Consider the following 16,251-nt stretch of genomic DNA (forward strand, 5'->3'; position numbering starts at 1 on the left):
GGCCACTAAAGGAGGCTAATGCTTAATGAAGGAGCAGGGAAACGTCATGCTTTAAAGGTGTCTTGCTTGGAAATAGATTCCATGCTCTATCCTCAGTCCTCCCAAAGTCAAAAATAGTAATTATGAGAATGGAGCTAGGAGAGGAAGGATAGTAATGGGTTGGGTTTTTTTTGGCGTGGGGCAGCAGCAAATCCAGCACATCCCAGCCATTCAGTCATCCTCTGGGCAGCCCTTTCTGTTACTTTCTATTACTCCTGAGCAGTTAAATATTGATGGATGGGTCATGTAAGAAAAACACAACTGAACTTTGTTTACTGGATAGAAACACAGCTCTGCAATTTCTCAAGAGCTGGGATGGAGAGCTGACAGCTGCTGCTCCACCAGGCAGGGTGTGAGGGATTGCAGGTGAAGGATCAGTGCTTTCCTGAAAAAGGCTGTGATAATGGAAAGGGTTTTCTCTGCCCTAAGTTCCTTTCAGCTGATCTGACCAGATCCAGGAACCACAGGCAAAAACCATGTGTAATTTATGGTTTAAGGTTTAATTTGTTTGCTGTGCTTCAGGGAAGGGACTGAGTGTCACAGCCCAGCTGCCTGTGCTTGTTGGGTTTCTGCAGGAGTCTGAACCGGCTGTTTGTGCCCACGTCCTGCTGCAGCCTGCTCTGCTGCCTGGGGGAGAGGAAGGAGTGCAATCAGAAAAGAGGGCAGCAACAAAGAGCTGCCTCTGAGCCAGTGACACATGCAAACCACTACCTGGCCCAAGACAAGAGATCTTCAGCCTCTTCAGAGAGCAAGGACTCTTGACAGACCCACTGCCAAATCCACTCCTGTGGGTTCAGATGAGATCCCTAGCCTCAGAAAGCTTGTCTTGCCCAGCTGCCATTCAGCACTCTGGAAACAGTGTCCATGGAGAGATCTGGCTCAGTCTCCTGCCAACAAAATGCCAGTTACAGCTGTGCCCCCTCACTACCCTCCCTTCACACGTCCTGTCTGCCCAGGCTGTAACTCTCCAGTGGGACTCCTACCTAGTGATCTGCTGTCACGGCAGAATTCATGTGCTATTGTAGGATGAAACAACTTGCCAAAAAACACACGAAAAGAACAATACAGAGACAGCAAGTTCCCGAAGGTTTGGAGGGGCCAGAGGGTTTTTTCCATACACTCTTTTCTAAGTTTTCCTTCTGGGCAAGGCAAAGACTTTAAATGCACAGACAGGACCCCAGCTCCTGGTGGGCACTGGTAACACTGGAGGTACACAGCCATGCCCACCCTGGCACAGTGATATCACCACACATGATCTTCCAGCACTACTGAGAGGCTGTACTGGGATTCTGTTAGGCTGGTGGGCTGTGTTTGGGCAGCAGAGTGAAAACCCAAATACACAAAGGTTTGGATCAACTCCTTACTCCTGCCTTCCATGTCAGTACTGCAGTGATCCATGGGAGACCATCTCAGCTGCAGCTGAAGGCAGACAGAGCCAGCAGTTTCAGTTTCCTCTAGTGCTCCTTGGCTGCAGCAGCCCTGTACCCCAGTGCCTGATCTCCTGCAGCTTCACTGGCTGATTCTCTCCTTCTGAGCCTCCCTTAGGCACTCCTTGGTGAAGAAGTCCTTCTGCTCCTTTCTCCATCCCACAGGGCCAGGCAGTGGTACAAGGGCTGTTCCAGCAGGCTGGACTAATTATCTCCACTTGTACTATTATTTGTGGAATTTTATATGTTTGTCATGGGGGTTATCTGGTTTAAGGCCAGATCCCTGTATCTGGGATTGTGCTTTCTGCTCCAGGCTTTGGCCAGAGATCCCAGTCTTGGTTGGGGCACCCAGACCCCACCCCACAGTACTTCTCTCTGCCCCCTATATGGCCACAATTCCATGATTTTGCCTTCAGCAAAATAGGCCCACCTCCCCAGCATGCACAGTAGGATGACTAAGAGCTGAAACTCCTCCATTTGAGCAATTTCCCAAGCTGGGTGATACTGGACTTTGGCTGGTGTTCCTGACACGCCCCACCACACCTACCCACCTGGTACTGCCAAAATGTCACCAGCACTGCTCAGTGCAGCACAGCAGTGCAGACTATTTTGGGCAGGGGTAAGTTAGTTCAGATATAAACATCAACCAAAATAAGCTTGTCCTTCAGCTGCTTTAAACCTGCCACCCCTGGCCTTTGAATGCCACTTTCACTTCAGCAGCCACTTTGCACAGCCTGGTTTTGCCCAGGGTCCCACCACAAATCCTGCTCTCACTTTTGTGGGATCAGGGTGGGTCTCAGAAGACCTTTAGGGAGGTGTCTGCAGGCAAAGGAAGGTCAAAAGCTTTGTCTCAGCAGCTGCAGACATCCCTTAGTGAGTCCCTCAGGTAAAGAACTCGTTAAAACTTCTAATTCCCATTCAACAGACTTAATGCTTGCAAGATTTTTGCACCAGTAAGTCAAATGTGAGAAGTAAAAGCTGGCAGAAACAGCAATTGAGAGAGGACTGTCTGTATTTCACACATCACAGGGCACCTTTTGTGCAGGAAGGAAGGACTTCTGACGCCTCACTCAGTCCATCTTGTTGCAGATGGGCCAGGTGTTGTCTGCAATACCTCCTTCCTTACAGAAATCAAGTGTGGCTCCAGCTTGTGACAGCACAGACTCACCAGCAGCTCTGTCCCCTGCCTGCCAAGCATGCAGAAACCGAATAAGCTCAGGCTCAGGCTGTAGATGATCCAGCACTAATGCCCCACTGCAGGAAAGCCACCTTCCTTTTCCCTTTCACTCTTCAGTGTGCCCCCAGAGGAAGTCCCCCCATTGCTCTCACATTTTCTCTCATGTGGAGGAGCTTGGATGTGGGTTTCCTCCTGTTCCTTCCCCTTGCCTGCTCCTCCTATTGGTTTCCCCCTGAGCAGTCATGCACGTTACTGCAGCCATCAGGAGGAAATGATGCTATTGAAGTCAGCACATAACCCCATGTACCTTTTAGCTTTGCAGATAAGCATTTTCATCCCACCTTGAAGGGGAAAACTCTGCCAGGATGTCCTAAAAAAGGAGGTTTAGCTTATATGAAAATAAATCTAAATCTCTGTAGTCATAGAAGAGCAAAATCCTTCCCTTCAATGGTTTTGTTCCCCCTGAAGAGCTGATGGTGCTGAAGGCAGAGCCCACAGTACTGCAGGGCAGGCTGGCAGTGGCTGTGAGCTCCAGGACACAGAGGGAAACTCAGCTCCATGTCATGGGCACCATGGAAGAATTGGCTGAACCACTGCAGATTCCACAGTTAGTTCATGGTGGCTTCCCAAAACAGATTGCTTCACACACTAGCAGACCAGTCCCCAAAAAATGCTGTAAAGTGTGTGTCAGTGGCTGTGACTTACACCCTCCTGTCCCTTGCTAAGGACTCTCAGTCCTTCCCTACCACCCAGCTATGGCTTACTCCAGCAGCTTTCCTCACCAGCTCTCCGTGCATAAGAATGCAAACCAGAAGACCCACATAAGGGTTGGGAAGGATGGGGATGAGCAGAGCTGTCTCCCAGCTGGGATGAACATGCCCCATCAGATCCACCAGGGAGCTGGCAGCAGCAAGTGCTGCTGGTCCATCGTCCCTGCAGCAGCAGCACTCCAGGCAATGCCAAGTGAATAGACTGAATCAGCACTGATTGGAAATGTAATTTCTTGTGAATTCAGTCCTCTCATCTAGCCCTTCCCTGCAGCCTCTTATGCTGTTTCAGGAGCTCTTCCTCAGGCTATTTTTAGTACCTGGTTACATCACTGCCAGTGCCTGCTGCTTTGAAACAGGCAGGGCTGCAAACACTCAGGCATCAGCAACCGTGAGCTGTAAGGTTGTGAGGATGGGAGCTGCATCCCTCAGCCAGCAGCCAGCCAGGCTGCACTAGGCAGCTGCTGCATCGTGTCCATCGTGCTCTCAATTGTGCCCAGCAGGGAAGAGGAGCACCCTGCCCCAAGAGCCCCCGTTCCCTCAGGACTGGGGGATGCTTTCTGACAGCCCTGCCATTGCCTAGCTGTGCAATGCCAAGCAAGTTAATTAACCCTCTGTGCTTCTCCTCTTTCCAAAGAGAGAGTTTATGCTGACCTACTTCTTATGGAGAAATTTGCAAAGGGTTTCAATGCCCATCATGAGCAAGTGGCACCAAAAGCCTAATTTTGCCAGCTGTTCACAGAACCCAGACCACTGCCGAGCCAAAACAAGAACATCATGGCTCTGGAGCAAGTAAAAGAGAGAGCTGCCATGGCAGGGATGTCATGATTCTACCCTGGCAGCTGGCTCTTGCTTTTGGGCGAGAGCAGTTCACGTGCTGACCGGCCACATGTAAGGGTGACTCAGTGAGGTGGCACAAGCAGCCACGTGGCAAAGAGGAAGCTTCACCTGACACCTCTTTACAAAGAGGACATGGGGGTCCTGCAGCCCGTGGGTGGACAGCTGCAGGCAGCTTGCCCAGGACAAGTGTTACAGACCTGGGCCAGCAAGGAGGAGCAGGGGTTCTCCTTCAAGCCCTCGACATGCCAGAGATGCTGCAAATGCTTGGCATGCCTTCCCAGGCATACTGAAGCTGTCTCCATGTGCACCAGCACCTCTGGGGCCCTGCAGGGGCTGCCTGAGCCACCACAGGTTTTAACCTCTCTCCTCCACTCTTCTCCATCTCCCTGAACTCCCAGACCTTCCCTGGTAGCCAGCTACAGAAATCTGTGCCAGAGCCATTAGCAGAAATTAGGAAATAAGGGGATCCAATCTCTCAGCCCCTACCCAGGGGCATCCTGTCCCTAAAGTCACCCTCTGCCCTCCTCCTGCATTCCAGCTGGCCAAAATCCCTCTCTCAGAAGCATCTGGCCAGAACAAAGGCTGGAGCTCTTAAGGAGGAAATTCTGAGTTAAATTCTTTCCTCCCGAGTAATTCATAGAAGGGAACAGCATGTTCTCCCAGAACAGAGATGACATCTTGCTGGCCTCCTGCTGCTCTCCAGCTGTCTGTCACCACAGGGCTGAGGCTCTCCCAGTGAGGCAGCAGGAGGGCTGAGCCAGTGGAGAAGGACTGGAGGGGATATCCTGGTGCCTCTGCCCGGGTAAGGGCTGGCAGGGGGTGCATTGTCAGTGGCATGGGGCAAACAACTCTCCAGAAAAGCTCAGCATTCCCCAAAGGGGAGAGGCTATAGAAGGTCACTGGAGAATTGCAAAGATCCTCTCCATCTCCCAAAGGAGAAGGAGTAACAGGAGATTACAGATTATGTGTGTACATAAAGCAATTATCACAAATTCATAGAATAATAGAATATCCCTGGGAAAGGGACACACAAGGATCACTGAAATCAACTCCTGATCTTGCACAGGACAACTCCAGAAAGTCACACTGTGTGCCTGAGAGCATTGGGCACATTGTGATCCCTGGCAGCTTTGGTGCCATTACCATTTCCCTGGGGATCCTGCTCCAGTGCCCAACCACCCTCTGGGTGAAGAACCTTTTCCTTATATCCAACCTAAACCTCACCTGACACAGTGACATGCCATTCCCTTGGGTTCTGTCACTGGTCATGATGAGAAGAGATCAGTGCCTGTCCCTCTGCTTCTCCTCAAGAGGAAGCTGTGGTCATGATGAAGTCCCCCCAGTCTCCTCTTCAGTTATTAGTGAGGGCTTAATAATCAAACCCAGAATTATGCAGAAGAACTAGAGCCTCATCCAGCACAAAACCACAGCATATGAATGCTGTGATCCCCATCTCAATTAATACCAAGTTCCTCTGCAGGAATACTGAAACAGTTAAAGCAGCCCAAGGAAGCTGTTTGTTCTGAATTTACACTGAGCTGCTTAAAAAGTAAACACAGTGTAAGGGCGTGCAGGCTTGCCAGCAGCTGTCACTGACCTCAAAATCAAAGATGCTGTGGGCTGATCCAAAGTAGGGCAGGCTACAGAAGCTCAGTGAGCGCAGCAGCCATGCTGGAATGTGAGCTGTGTCTGGCATGGAGCAGGGCAGGCTGCCCCCCTTCCTAGGCCAATCTGTCATGGAGAAGATGAAGTTTTCTGAAAAAAATATTCCTGATGATTGTCTCTCATCTCAGAGATGAGGCAAATGCTGCCCTGATCTGGGCAATCTGTGCAGGGATTATTAAACCAAACCGTATCTGGGCCAAGGTTAATGAAAGAGCCTGCAAAATCCTCCTGGCTGCTGTGTTTTGGTTCCCTCATTGCAAGCAGCTTGGCTCTGAGCCACTGGGGAGGCACAAGGCTGGTGGTGTGCACACGTGCTGGGAGCCACAGGGAGCTGAAGGGGCTGGCACTGGCTTTCCCATCCTTGGGAAGTTGAAAGAGGCTCACTTCATGCTTGCTTGTGAAGCCTGTGGCACACCTCTGCTGACAAGTGGCAGGGATTGTTGTCACCTCTTATCACTGTCACCCCACAGGAACACAGTTTGTGCGGCTCAGCCAGGGCTGAGCAGCTCCAGTCCTATTTGCCCTATCCCCAGGCTTTTGGAGCACAGCTTGTGCCACTCTGCCATGGTTGGTGTCATAAGAGCAATCCACAGCCAATCAACATCACAGACAGCACCTGTGTCACCTGCAGGTACCATCCAGGAGAGTTTCCCTTAACCCCCTGCAGAGTCCCAAATCCTGCATCTCTACTTGGGCAGCTTCAAGGCAGCCTCACTCTTGTGGGCTGCCCTGAGGAGGATGGGAAAACACACTCAGCCTCTTTTGCCCCTTATTTTACATGAACAGAGAAGTTCTTCAAAGTGTGAATGTGTGGTTCTTCATTTTCCTGCCTTTCTTACCACTGAGGGCTTTGGAAAGGGCAAAGTGGGGACATCACAGCATGAGCTTACACATCCCTGCCCTGACAGATACCTCATTACTGGAGCAGGTTCCAGCATCTCAGTTAAAACCAGTAAGTCTGCAACCATCACTGCAAAGCAAAACTAGGAACAATGGCACAGCAGTCATAAGGGCAATAAGGTTTCCTGTTTCTACCAGCTTGAGGCTGCCCAGATCCTGCTGCCTAAATCTGCTGGGAAACCCAGGCTCTCCAGTCCCAGCCTCTTCCCCAGGGCCCTGACCAGGGTGCTTCCCTCCCAGTGCCAGCACCTCAATAAATACTGATTGCTCCCATTAAATTTCTCTCACACTGGCTAGTGACGCCAGCCCTGCTGGCAAGTGATCAATTCCTTATTGCTGAGTAATGCAAATTCATCAAAAATCACCCCAGATCCATAGAGACAGGCTCCTCCGTGTCATAGGAGGTTCAAGGCAGAGCTTCAGTGGTGGCCCATGGCCTGGAGACACAGCACCATTCTTGGTACCATCAGCTATCTACCCCCATCCTTCATGGCAGGTCCATGAGGAGCTTCTGCAGTTGAGATAAGCAGAGCCCATACCCCATCTTTTGTGTCTTCAACATCCTCCCCTCAATAAGGCACAATTATCTGTTTACTTAAGAGCAAGGGTAATTAACCACCCAAATGGTGACCAAGGAATGCAAGAGTCACAATAGGCCCTATTATGGAACATATCCACTTCATGGAGATCATTGTTCTTCCTGGCCTTAAAAACCTGGCAGCACACCCCAGAACTTTCACCCACTGTGACTGGCATCAAAAACCCACAGGGATCTGGTATCCCTCAAGGACAGCACTGGGAAACAAGGCTAGCTGGTCCATGCTCTCTGTGGCAAGACCAGAGTAGGGCAAAGCCAACATTTCTGTTCAACAAAGGAATCAGTGCTCAAGGTTTCCCAACCCGGAAGGTCACTGTGCTAATTTGAATGCCATAAATATCAGCTGCCTGCATGCAGCTGAAAGTAATTTCTCAATAAAAACTGACTTCACTGAGCCTCTGGCTGGAGCTGCACCACCAGCCCCCAAACCCTGAAGAGACTGCTATCAAGCAGACATTCCTGGCACCACGGTGTTCATTGTCAAGGTCAGCTCAATCCCTGCCATCATTTTCACTTCCTTATCTTCCCAGGTGTGGATTTGTATGGAGGACAAGGAAGCCAAAGGCCCCTCAATCTCTGCTGACTCTGCCATCCTATCAGAGCTGCGAGCTTTGCTCATCCTTCTCCCCACCTCACAGCCTGCTGAGGATATTTATGTCACTGGGCCACACTTGTGAGATGCTGGTGGTGTCATTGAGCAGCATTTGGCGGACACAGCAGCCACCTGTGTTTACCCATTCCTGTCCCGTGCTTGGCACACACATGATTACAGCTTTCAGTTTGAGCCGCCCGTCTATTTATATCAAACGCCTTTGAGCAATGCGCTGACGCTTCCTGGGAGTGTTGCTGTGCCAGGCCAGCCAGCCTGGCACCTCCTCGTCAGAGATGGCTGCAGGGTGACTTGGTGCACCTACACAGCAAAAAAAAAGCTCCTATGATGGTCTTCCTGCCATCCATGACACACTTACCAGGCTCTGAAATCACGCTCAGGAAATCTGCTGGATTCTGCTAATACGCAACTGAAGCATAGGACACAAAGTGACTGTATTACCTCTCCACAGGCATCTGCTGTGCTGCCCAGCTGCTCTCAGCTACTGTGGAGCAAGATCACAGCCTGAACTGTTCTGCTGTGCAAGTTCCAGGACAGTGGGAGCCAGGCAGTGGGACCTGGCACACAGCAGCAGGATTTTAGGGTCATCACTTGGAGGACAGAAGAGATGTGAGTGATCAGCAGAAAGGGATGCTGTGATGAGATTTGGTCAGAGGCACCCTCAGAGCTATTGCCATCAAACTTAAGAGGAGGAGACAGCCCCAGACAAGCTCACCCACCCACTCCCATTCCCAGAGCCATAACGAAATGTTGCACAACCTTGCCGGGAGGCTCTCTGCTGACATCATGCCTGGGCAAGAAACGTTAAGAGCTGGGCACATGTAATCAGGAGCAACCCCTATTTATAGCACCATATAATAAGCTACATCTGAGAGAGAAGATGAAAGGGAAGATGAGTCAACAGGGTAAACAGGAATGAACTTTCTTCCTAGCGGGGCAGTCAGTTCATGTAATCAGAGACATTACTGGGAGAGCTCTCCCCAGCAGCGTTACTTCCAGGGGATGAAGGCTGACAGCCACATCCTGCTCAGGACACATCCAACTCCCATGGAAGCAGCCCTCAATGCACCACTGGGGAGAGAGGCAGGAGCTGGGAGGACCCAGCTATTCAGTTATGGTTCTTTAGCTTCATTCTGCTCATCAGCTGCTGACATTCTCCTTTCTGGAGATGGGGAGAAGCTGCATCCCCTGACTAGCCCTGCCGTGTGCACCCATGCCATTTGCAATGTTCCTGTGGGGATTCTGTGTCCTCATCCAGCCATCAAGAGCTCACACAAGGAGAGGGGACATCTCAGGAGGACCCCATCTCAGGAGAAGAGATGTCTACCCCTAATGCAGCATAACTAAGGTTGGCTCCAGAGAAAAGCAATCCTGAGCTTGGCCAGTGAACCAGCCATGTGCTCCAGTGAAGCAAGGGTTAACCATTGGCCAGGGTCTCCGTGGACACAGCCCTGGGGGCCAAGTCCCCTGGACAGCTCAGCAAGCAGCCCCTGCCCAGCTCAGTCACTCATGCAGCCAAAGGCTCACATGATCTATTTTTAGCCTCCTCACTCAGCCTTTCATTCCAAAGCCACCCATGAGAAACATTTCCATTTTATCGTGAAAACAACTCTGCTGCAAAAATAAATTACGATGACATCAAAGTGCTAAAATAAAAGGGGAAAAGAAAGGCCTCCTTACACCGGGGAGCAAGGAGAGCAGAGCACCCCTCTGCTTCTCCCAGCAGGATGGATGCACAGCAATATCCTGAAGTTCTTTGAGGACAAAATAACAGTGTAGCAAAGGAGAAAAGCACGTTAAAATGAGGAGAGCTGCAGGATGTGTGGATGTAATGAGCTTCATGGGGCAGATGGATCTCCTCCCTCCAGCCTGGGGTGGCTATGCATGGATTTCACCAGGCTGCATCCCAAGGGTAAAGTCTGGCTGCACATCACCCCCACTCTGGGTCCCCAAGAACTAATGAACACCAGCCCTTGGGTCCTTGCACCTTTCCAGGTCATGAGGAAGATGCTGCAGTTGATGCCAGAACTTTTGCTAACCCAAGGCATTGGGAATGCAATGTTTCTGGGCTGTAAAAATAGCTGTAGGCATGCTGGATATGGGCAGCCAGCACTGCCATCCTGCTGCTGTGCCAGCTAACAGCATGTGCCACCTCCCTCACCGGGCAAAAATGGGAACACTCTGAGCATGGGCTGATGCTGGGGTCACCCCAAGCTCTGTGCAGCCCCCCATGTCTCAAACTGGAATGCTGGGGTTTGTCCTGGAGATCCTCTGTGTTCTTTCCCCATCCCTGAGACCCCAAGCAGCAGCTCCTGCACCACAAACAGCCATACCATGCATGCCAGTCCAGGCCCCAAGAGCTGCCTGTGCCAAGCACAGGGCAGGCAGCAGAGATGCCCTTCTGCCCTCACAACAGCCACAGACAGCACAGCCCTTAAATGAGGGCAGGGGATGAGCTAAGAGCCTGACCTGCGTTTGACACCACAGTGGGTGAAACCCAAACCTCAACCCACAGTGTCCATTACCTAATTAATGGGTTATAATATTCCTGAGGAAATAAACCTTTCCCAGGGCAGTGGCAAGGGCTCTTGCAGGGGAGAGGAGATAACTGCCCATGCCCCCACAGCAATATTCTCTTGTATACACAGCTGGGCAGGAGCAAGTTCTGTGTTCAATTGTGCTGGTTTCAGCAATTCAAGGCCTTCAGCCCTCTGCAGAAACTGCAGGGAAAGAAATCCCCAGAGGAGCAAGGCCCACTGCCTGGGTCCCCAGGACTTAAACCACCACCCTCACAGCACCCAGGGCACAGCAGAGAGGGGGAACAGACAAAATTGACTGTCAACCACCAAAGTTCTGGGGAGAAACCACAGAGAAGTCACTTCCCTGGTCTGTTGACGCACAGAACAAAACCCAAACCCTGTGTCCCAGCACACTCACAACTCCTCCCTGTGTGGGGTCCTGCATGCCCTGAGCTAAGCAGGGACCATTTAATTGTGGTACATGAGACATCCCACTGTGCTGATGCAGAGGGAGGCAATAGTGTGCCACACAGGCTCGTGATCCCAACAGATGTGACATCACCTCCCTGCTGTGCAGCTCAGTGGGGACCAGGCTGTGCTTGCTTCTCTCAGGGCAACTTGAGTCAAACATGTAATGATTTTCTAGGAAAAATCCTTGCAATGCTCCCCCTCCACAGCCATCTGATACTGCAGCCAGCCAATGGCTTCTCACAAGAACTCACCTGCTCCAGGGTCAGCCAGGTAGGGCTGAGTCACTTATTTTTGGAAAATGTTGCAAATTTGCTGGGATGGGAAGGGAATGCCGAATTACCCTGGCTCCCTCCTTCCCCTTGCCCCACATTTATGCATCAGGGCTGGCACCCCTCAACTCCCTGCTCCTGTTAGCAATTAACTGTACTTACTGGAAGGTCATTCCTCAGTCCAATTTCTCAAAGAAATGCCCTTGGGGAAAATGCCCATGTGTCATATTACTAACGATGACATCAGCCTATATTCACCCCAGAGGAGTAGGCTGCGGTGACACAGGCATGGGCAGCCTTGCAAAACGTCCGCCTATGATGAGACTGGTGAGGCACTGCTGCAGCTTGGCTGGTACTCCTGCACAACTCTCCTGCAGCCCTCTACTTCAGGACTGTGCCGAAGAGAAAGTGAGAAACTGCCTTGGTTTTACGCTCCTTGCATTAAACAGACTTGCTCTCTGGTTATTTTAAGAAGCTGGCATGGCCAGATGTATATGTGCTTTCTTTGAAGGCCTGTGCCAGCTGCCCCCAGAGCCATCCAGCCCTGTCATTAGCAGAGGTGCAGATCTGGGGGTTGTGGGTAGCTCTGTTTGCATTGGGTCTTGTACATGTTCCTGTATTCCTTGGTATCTGCTCCTGCAGCTTCAGCTGGACGCTTACCAGGGAGCAGCTCAACCAACTACTCCTGAAGTTCTGACCTCCCTTGTACCACATTCCCCTTTGCTCCAGTTTCAGATAATTTCAGACTATACTGGCTAAAAATACAGACAAGTAATTAATCCCTTTCTGAGAGGTGGGACATTCCCCTCTCCACAGAAAACAGGTGAGGCCGTGAAGCCAAGCCATGCCAACATAAAAAATCCTGAGCAAGTAACGTCTGACTGACAGGTCCTGACTGGCAAACACAGGGCTGAAGTTCACCCCTTCCCAAGACACGTCCTCTGTAGCTCAAAACCATTTCACCAGATGGACCCCTGTCCCTGCACAGCCAAGGCTCCACATTAACTCAGAAACAATTTCTAGTGCTTGATGACATGGGGCTCCTGTGGTCCTTGGTGCTGGTACCATGGTGTCCCACCATGCAAACTTATTTTGTCTGCTGACCATCACGTTATTAAGAGCTGCCGCCAGAGGCAAATTTTTAGTTGTTTTTGACCACAGGAAAGCTGCTATGGGGCTGGAGCTGAGCAAGATCAAGCTCCCTATCTAATGGAGAATGTCCCAGCAGCACACAATAGCAGGCCCAGAAAACCTGCAGGCTGTCGTGCCCCAGCAGGCTCGACTGGGTCCCATCCTCCTCAACACACTGCAGGGGCTTCCGTCAGTGTTGTGCAGCTCCGGGGAGTCCCTCACTCCCGGCAGAGCTGGCGCTGGGGGCATTCCCCAGGTGCCCCTCAGAGCATAGGGAAAGTTGCCAGAGCAGGTCTGCAGCCCAGGACAGCCCGTGCTGTGCACGGATGTCGCGCATTCCTCCCGCTGCCCGGTCACATCGCAGCTCATTAAAGCAGCTGGGTTTCTATCCGGCTCCCTGCGGTCGCACCTCCGTGGGCGGGTGCCAGCGGCACGGTGACACGCCAGAGGCCTTTCGCAGCCGTGCGGTGACGTTCGGCACCAATCGGAGGTGACACTGTGTGCCAGCTCACCTGGCACACGGGGAGCCGGAGCCGCCTCCGCTGCAGCCCGGCTGCTGTGCAGCGCTGCCCCGCTCGGGGCTGCCCTGCCTCCTGGGGCACACAGAACTGCAGCACAAACACAGCTGGGGGGATTCCTGCACCCGGACCCTTCCCACAGCATGTCTGCTGCCAGGCCAGGGGCATCACCGCCCCACATCCCCCTGCAGCCTTTGCAAGGGGGTCCCCAGGGCGTGAAGACCCTCAAATTACTCTGCTGACACGTTACCAGTGCCAGCATCCCTGCTGGGGACAGCAACAGCCACTCAGGTATCATGAGAGTGGTGGGAGGTAACACTTCCCTCCCTGCAGTTCTGGTCACACACATCAGTTTTGGGGGGTCTGTGTGTCTCCCCACACTGCCCATTTGCCTCTCAAGCCTCAGTCCCGAGCACAGAGGGCAGACACAGACATGCAAACCCCCTGTACAGCACACAGGCTGATCCCCTCCCTGCAAGTACCCCAGCCCTGCCCACCCAGGATGCAGGCTGGACCTGGCTGCTGGCGCAGGGCTCAGCACACAGCGAATTATCTGTTATTGCACAATGCTGGAGCACGGCGGGTTTCCTCCCTCCTGCTGCCCTGGAGCTCACCCCTCCCTCCCAGGCTGTCCCAGCTCCTCCAGCCCCAGCTCACTGGCGTCCCTGGCTCTATTTTAGCGCACGAGACCAGTTGTTTCCCTGACAGACGTCCGTGTTTTTATTTAACTCCCTTTCAGCTTCCCAAATTAGCACGGACAGGCTCCTGCAGTGTTTGCCTTGGAAGAAGATGCGTTGCCACAAATTATTTTTGATTCAAGTAAACAAAACCTCTCCTCTCTTTTTTAACGTGGTCCTCTTTGATGTTGGTGGTTAATTTCAGTGCTCAGAGGGAAGCACAAGGGCACTGGCTGGGACCCAGCGCTGGGGACACCGTGGGCTCCCTGCCCTGCCACTTCTGCAAAGCCAGCAAAAGCCCAGCCCTTCTGCAGAGGGCTGCTTGTGACCCTGAGCCCCAAAACAGCCCCAAGCTGTTTATCACTCTAACAGCAGCACCTCTGGTTTCCAAACCTGCTGGCCAGTGGCACAGCATCTGGTGCAGTGCCAGCCTGCTCTGCCCCTCCTGCATTGCTGCTGCACGTGCCTGCTGGTGCCAGGACAAGGGCCAGGCTCCCCCTGGCACACTGCAGATCACTGCATCATTTCCCTCACCCAGCATGCCACAGGCATTTCCCAGCCTGGAAGAGCTGGGAAGAGAGGCAGGTGGGCAGACATGGCTGCCACTGCCATCAGGCATCACCCGTCCAGGCCAGAGGAAACCACTCCTTGGAGCTGGTGTGAAATGCGCCAGCTTGACACCACTGGCCAATGATGTGTGTGAGGACACATGGCCATGCTGTGAAGGAACAGCACCCATTCCCAGCAGGTACAGGCAGTTGCAAAAGAAGGGATTTGTCCCACTTTGGCTGTTCTAATTGGTTTAGCCAAAAGATTAACCAGTGTAACAATTTCTTCCTAACCTGAAGGGAACAGCACCAAATTCCCAATTAGTTGATCACCCTCTTCGCTGACCCACACAGCCCTACCATGTTCCCCTCAGACAGTTTCTTTTGCTGCCTCCATCCCAAAAACTCCCTGAATTTACAGCTGGGAGAACACACAATTCTCTGGGGATGGGGAAGATTGGTACAGGGGAGCAGCAAATTCTGGGGTGAAAGTATTAAATTATAGGGTGACAAGAGCCCACCCTTGGTGACCATGGAGCACTGCAGGGGCTGCAGCAAGGCCTGGGTGGCACAGCATGGCACAGCACAGCAGTGAGACCATGGGCAGGAGGAGGCTGGGCAGGACCCACACAGCAACCCCTCCAGGCCCTGAAGCTGTGACGGTGCCAGAGGATTTTCGGGTAACACGTTGGGCAAGGCCCCATGTCAGAGAGGGCACGTGGGGTAGTGTTTATCCAGCTATTCCTGGGACTTGTTTTGCAATGGGACAGAGTCTCTGCACCCATTGGCACATAGCTACCTTGAGGACACAACCCTTCTCAGCGTGGTGGGAACAAAGCAGCAGCTTTGCAGCCTGGCGCAGAGACCCCCCCCCTCACTGTGGGGTCAGCCCCTGACAGGGGACAGTGTCCCCACCCTGCTCCACACCCTGCAACCCACCTCGACATATGCATGGCTATTTATAGCTGGGACTGATGTTGATTTGGATCAAGTAGAAGATAACAAGGTTATTTTTAGGTTTATCTCTCAGCTTGTGAAGGGAAATAGGCTTTGCTGGCTCAGACAGGTGCTGCCCAACCTGTCGAGGCACAGTCAGGTTCTGGGACAAGTGACCCCAATGGCAGGGTTGGAGAAGGGACACACTCTGGATACAATGAGGGCACAGAGGACTCAGGAGAAGAGGCCTTGGTGCCCTGGTCTCCACTGTGCCACCCTGCCTGCCACCTTCATCCAGGGAGCAGCAGCACAGGCATCCCACAGCTCCAGAACCTCAGGTCCCAAAAAAAATCAGACCCCGCCATGTCAAGCCCCTCCATCCCTCCTGACAGGGTGGGCAGGTGTCCAAAGGGATCCTGTCCCTCCCACATGGCCATCCCCTCACTGGGGAGAGTACATTATAGTACAATACATTAGCACTGCACATACTTTGGGAAGGAGGTTTCAAACCAAGAGCTCCAGCTTGGCACCATCCTGCCAAAACAGTTCCTTTAATTACAGAGTCCTGACACTGGACTGAGAGGCATCTAAAAATGTCAAAAACACCAACTTATCCTGCAAGGCAGTATTTAGCAGAGAGAGTAACCAGAAAAAAACCAAAGCAACAGCAAGGGAGGTCCCAGCAGGACAGGGTCTGGGAGAAGTGAGAAGATGCCACAGGTCAGGCCAGACTCATCCTGCAGGGTGCCAGTGGCTGTAATGCCTGTATCTTCTATTTGCTTTCAGATTTTATGTTTCCTTTCTGATTATGCAGAGGTGATGATGTAACTGGGTTTGGCCAGAACTAAAATGATTTCAGCAACAACTACTATCTCAGCTGGTGGTGACCTGTCTCATATGCCACCAGCCCTACAGCTGAGATAGGGTAAAGCAGTGGGCAGTTGCAAAAAAAGTTTCAAAAAGGCATTTTCTGGACAATTGTAACACAACATGGTGCCGGTCAGCCCAGCCTGTGGCAACAGCATTGCTTTGCTAGTGCTTGGAGAGGTTTAATGGTTAAAATTTGGTCATGCTGAAGGCACACTGGCAGGGCTGCAGGGGATGGGTGTCCAGCACCATGTCTTAGGTGTTGCCATGGGACCTGGAATTACTCTGGGGC

This window comes from Oenanthe melanoleuca, chromosome 12, assembly GCF_029582105.1.
Source record: "Oenanthe melanoleuca isolate GR-GAL-2019-014 chromosome 12, OMel1.0, whole genome shotgun sequence".
NCBI classification, from domain to species: domain Eukaryota; kingdom Metazoa; phylum Chordata; class Aves; order Passeriformes; family Muscicapidae; genus Oenanthe; species Oenanthe melanoleuca.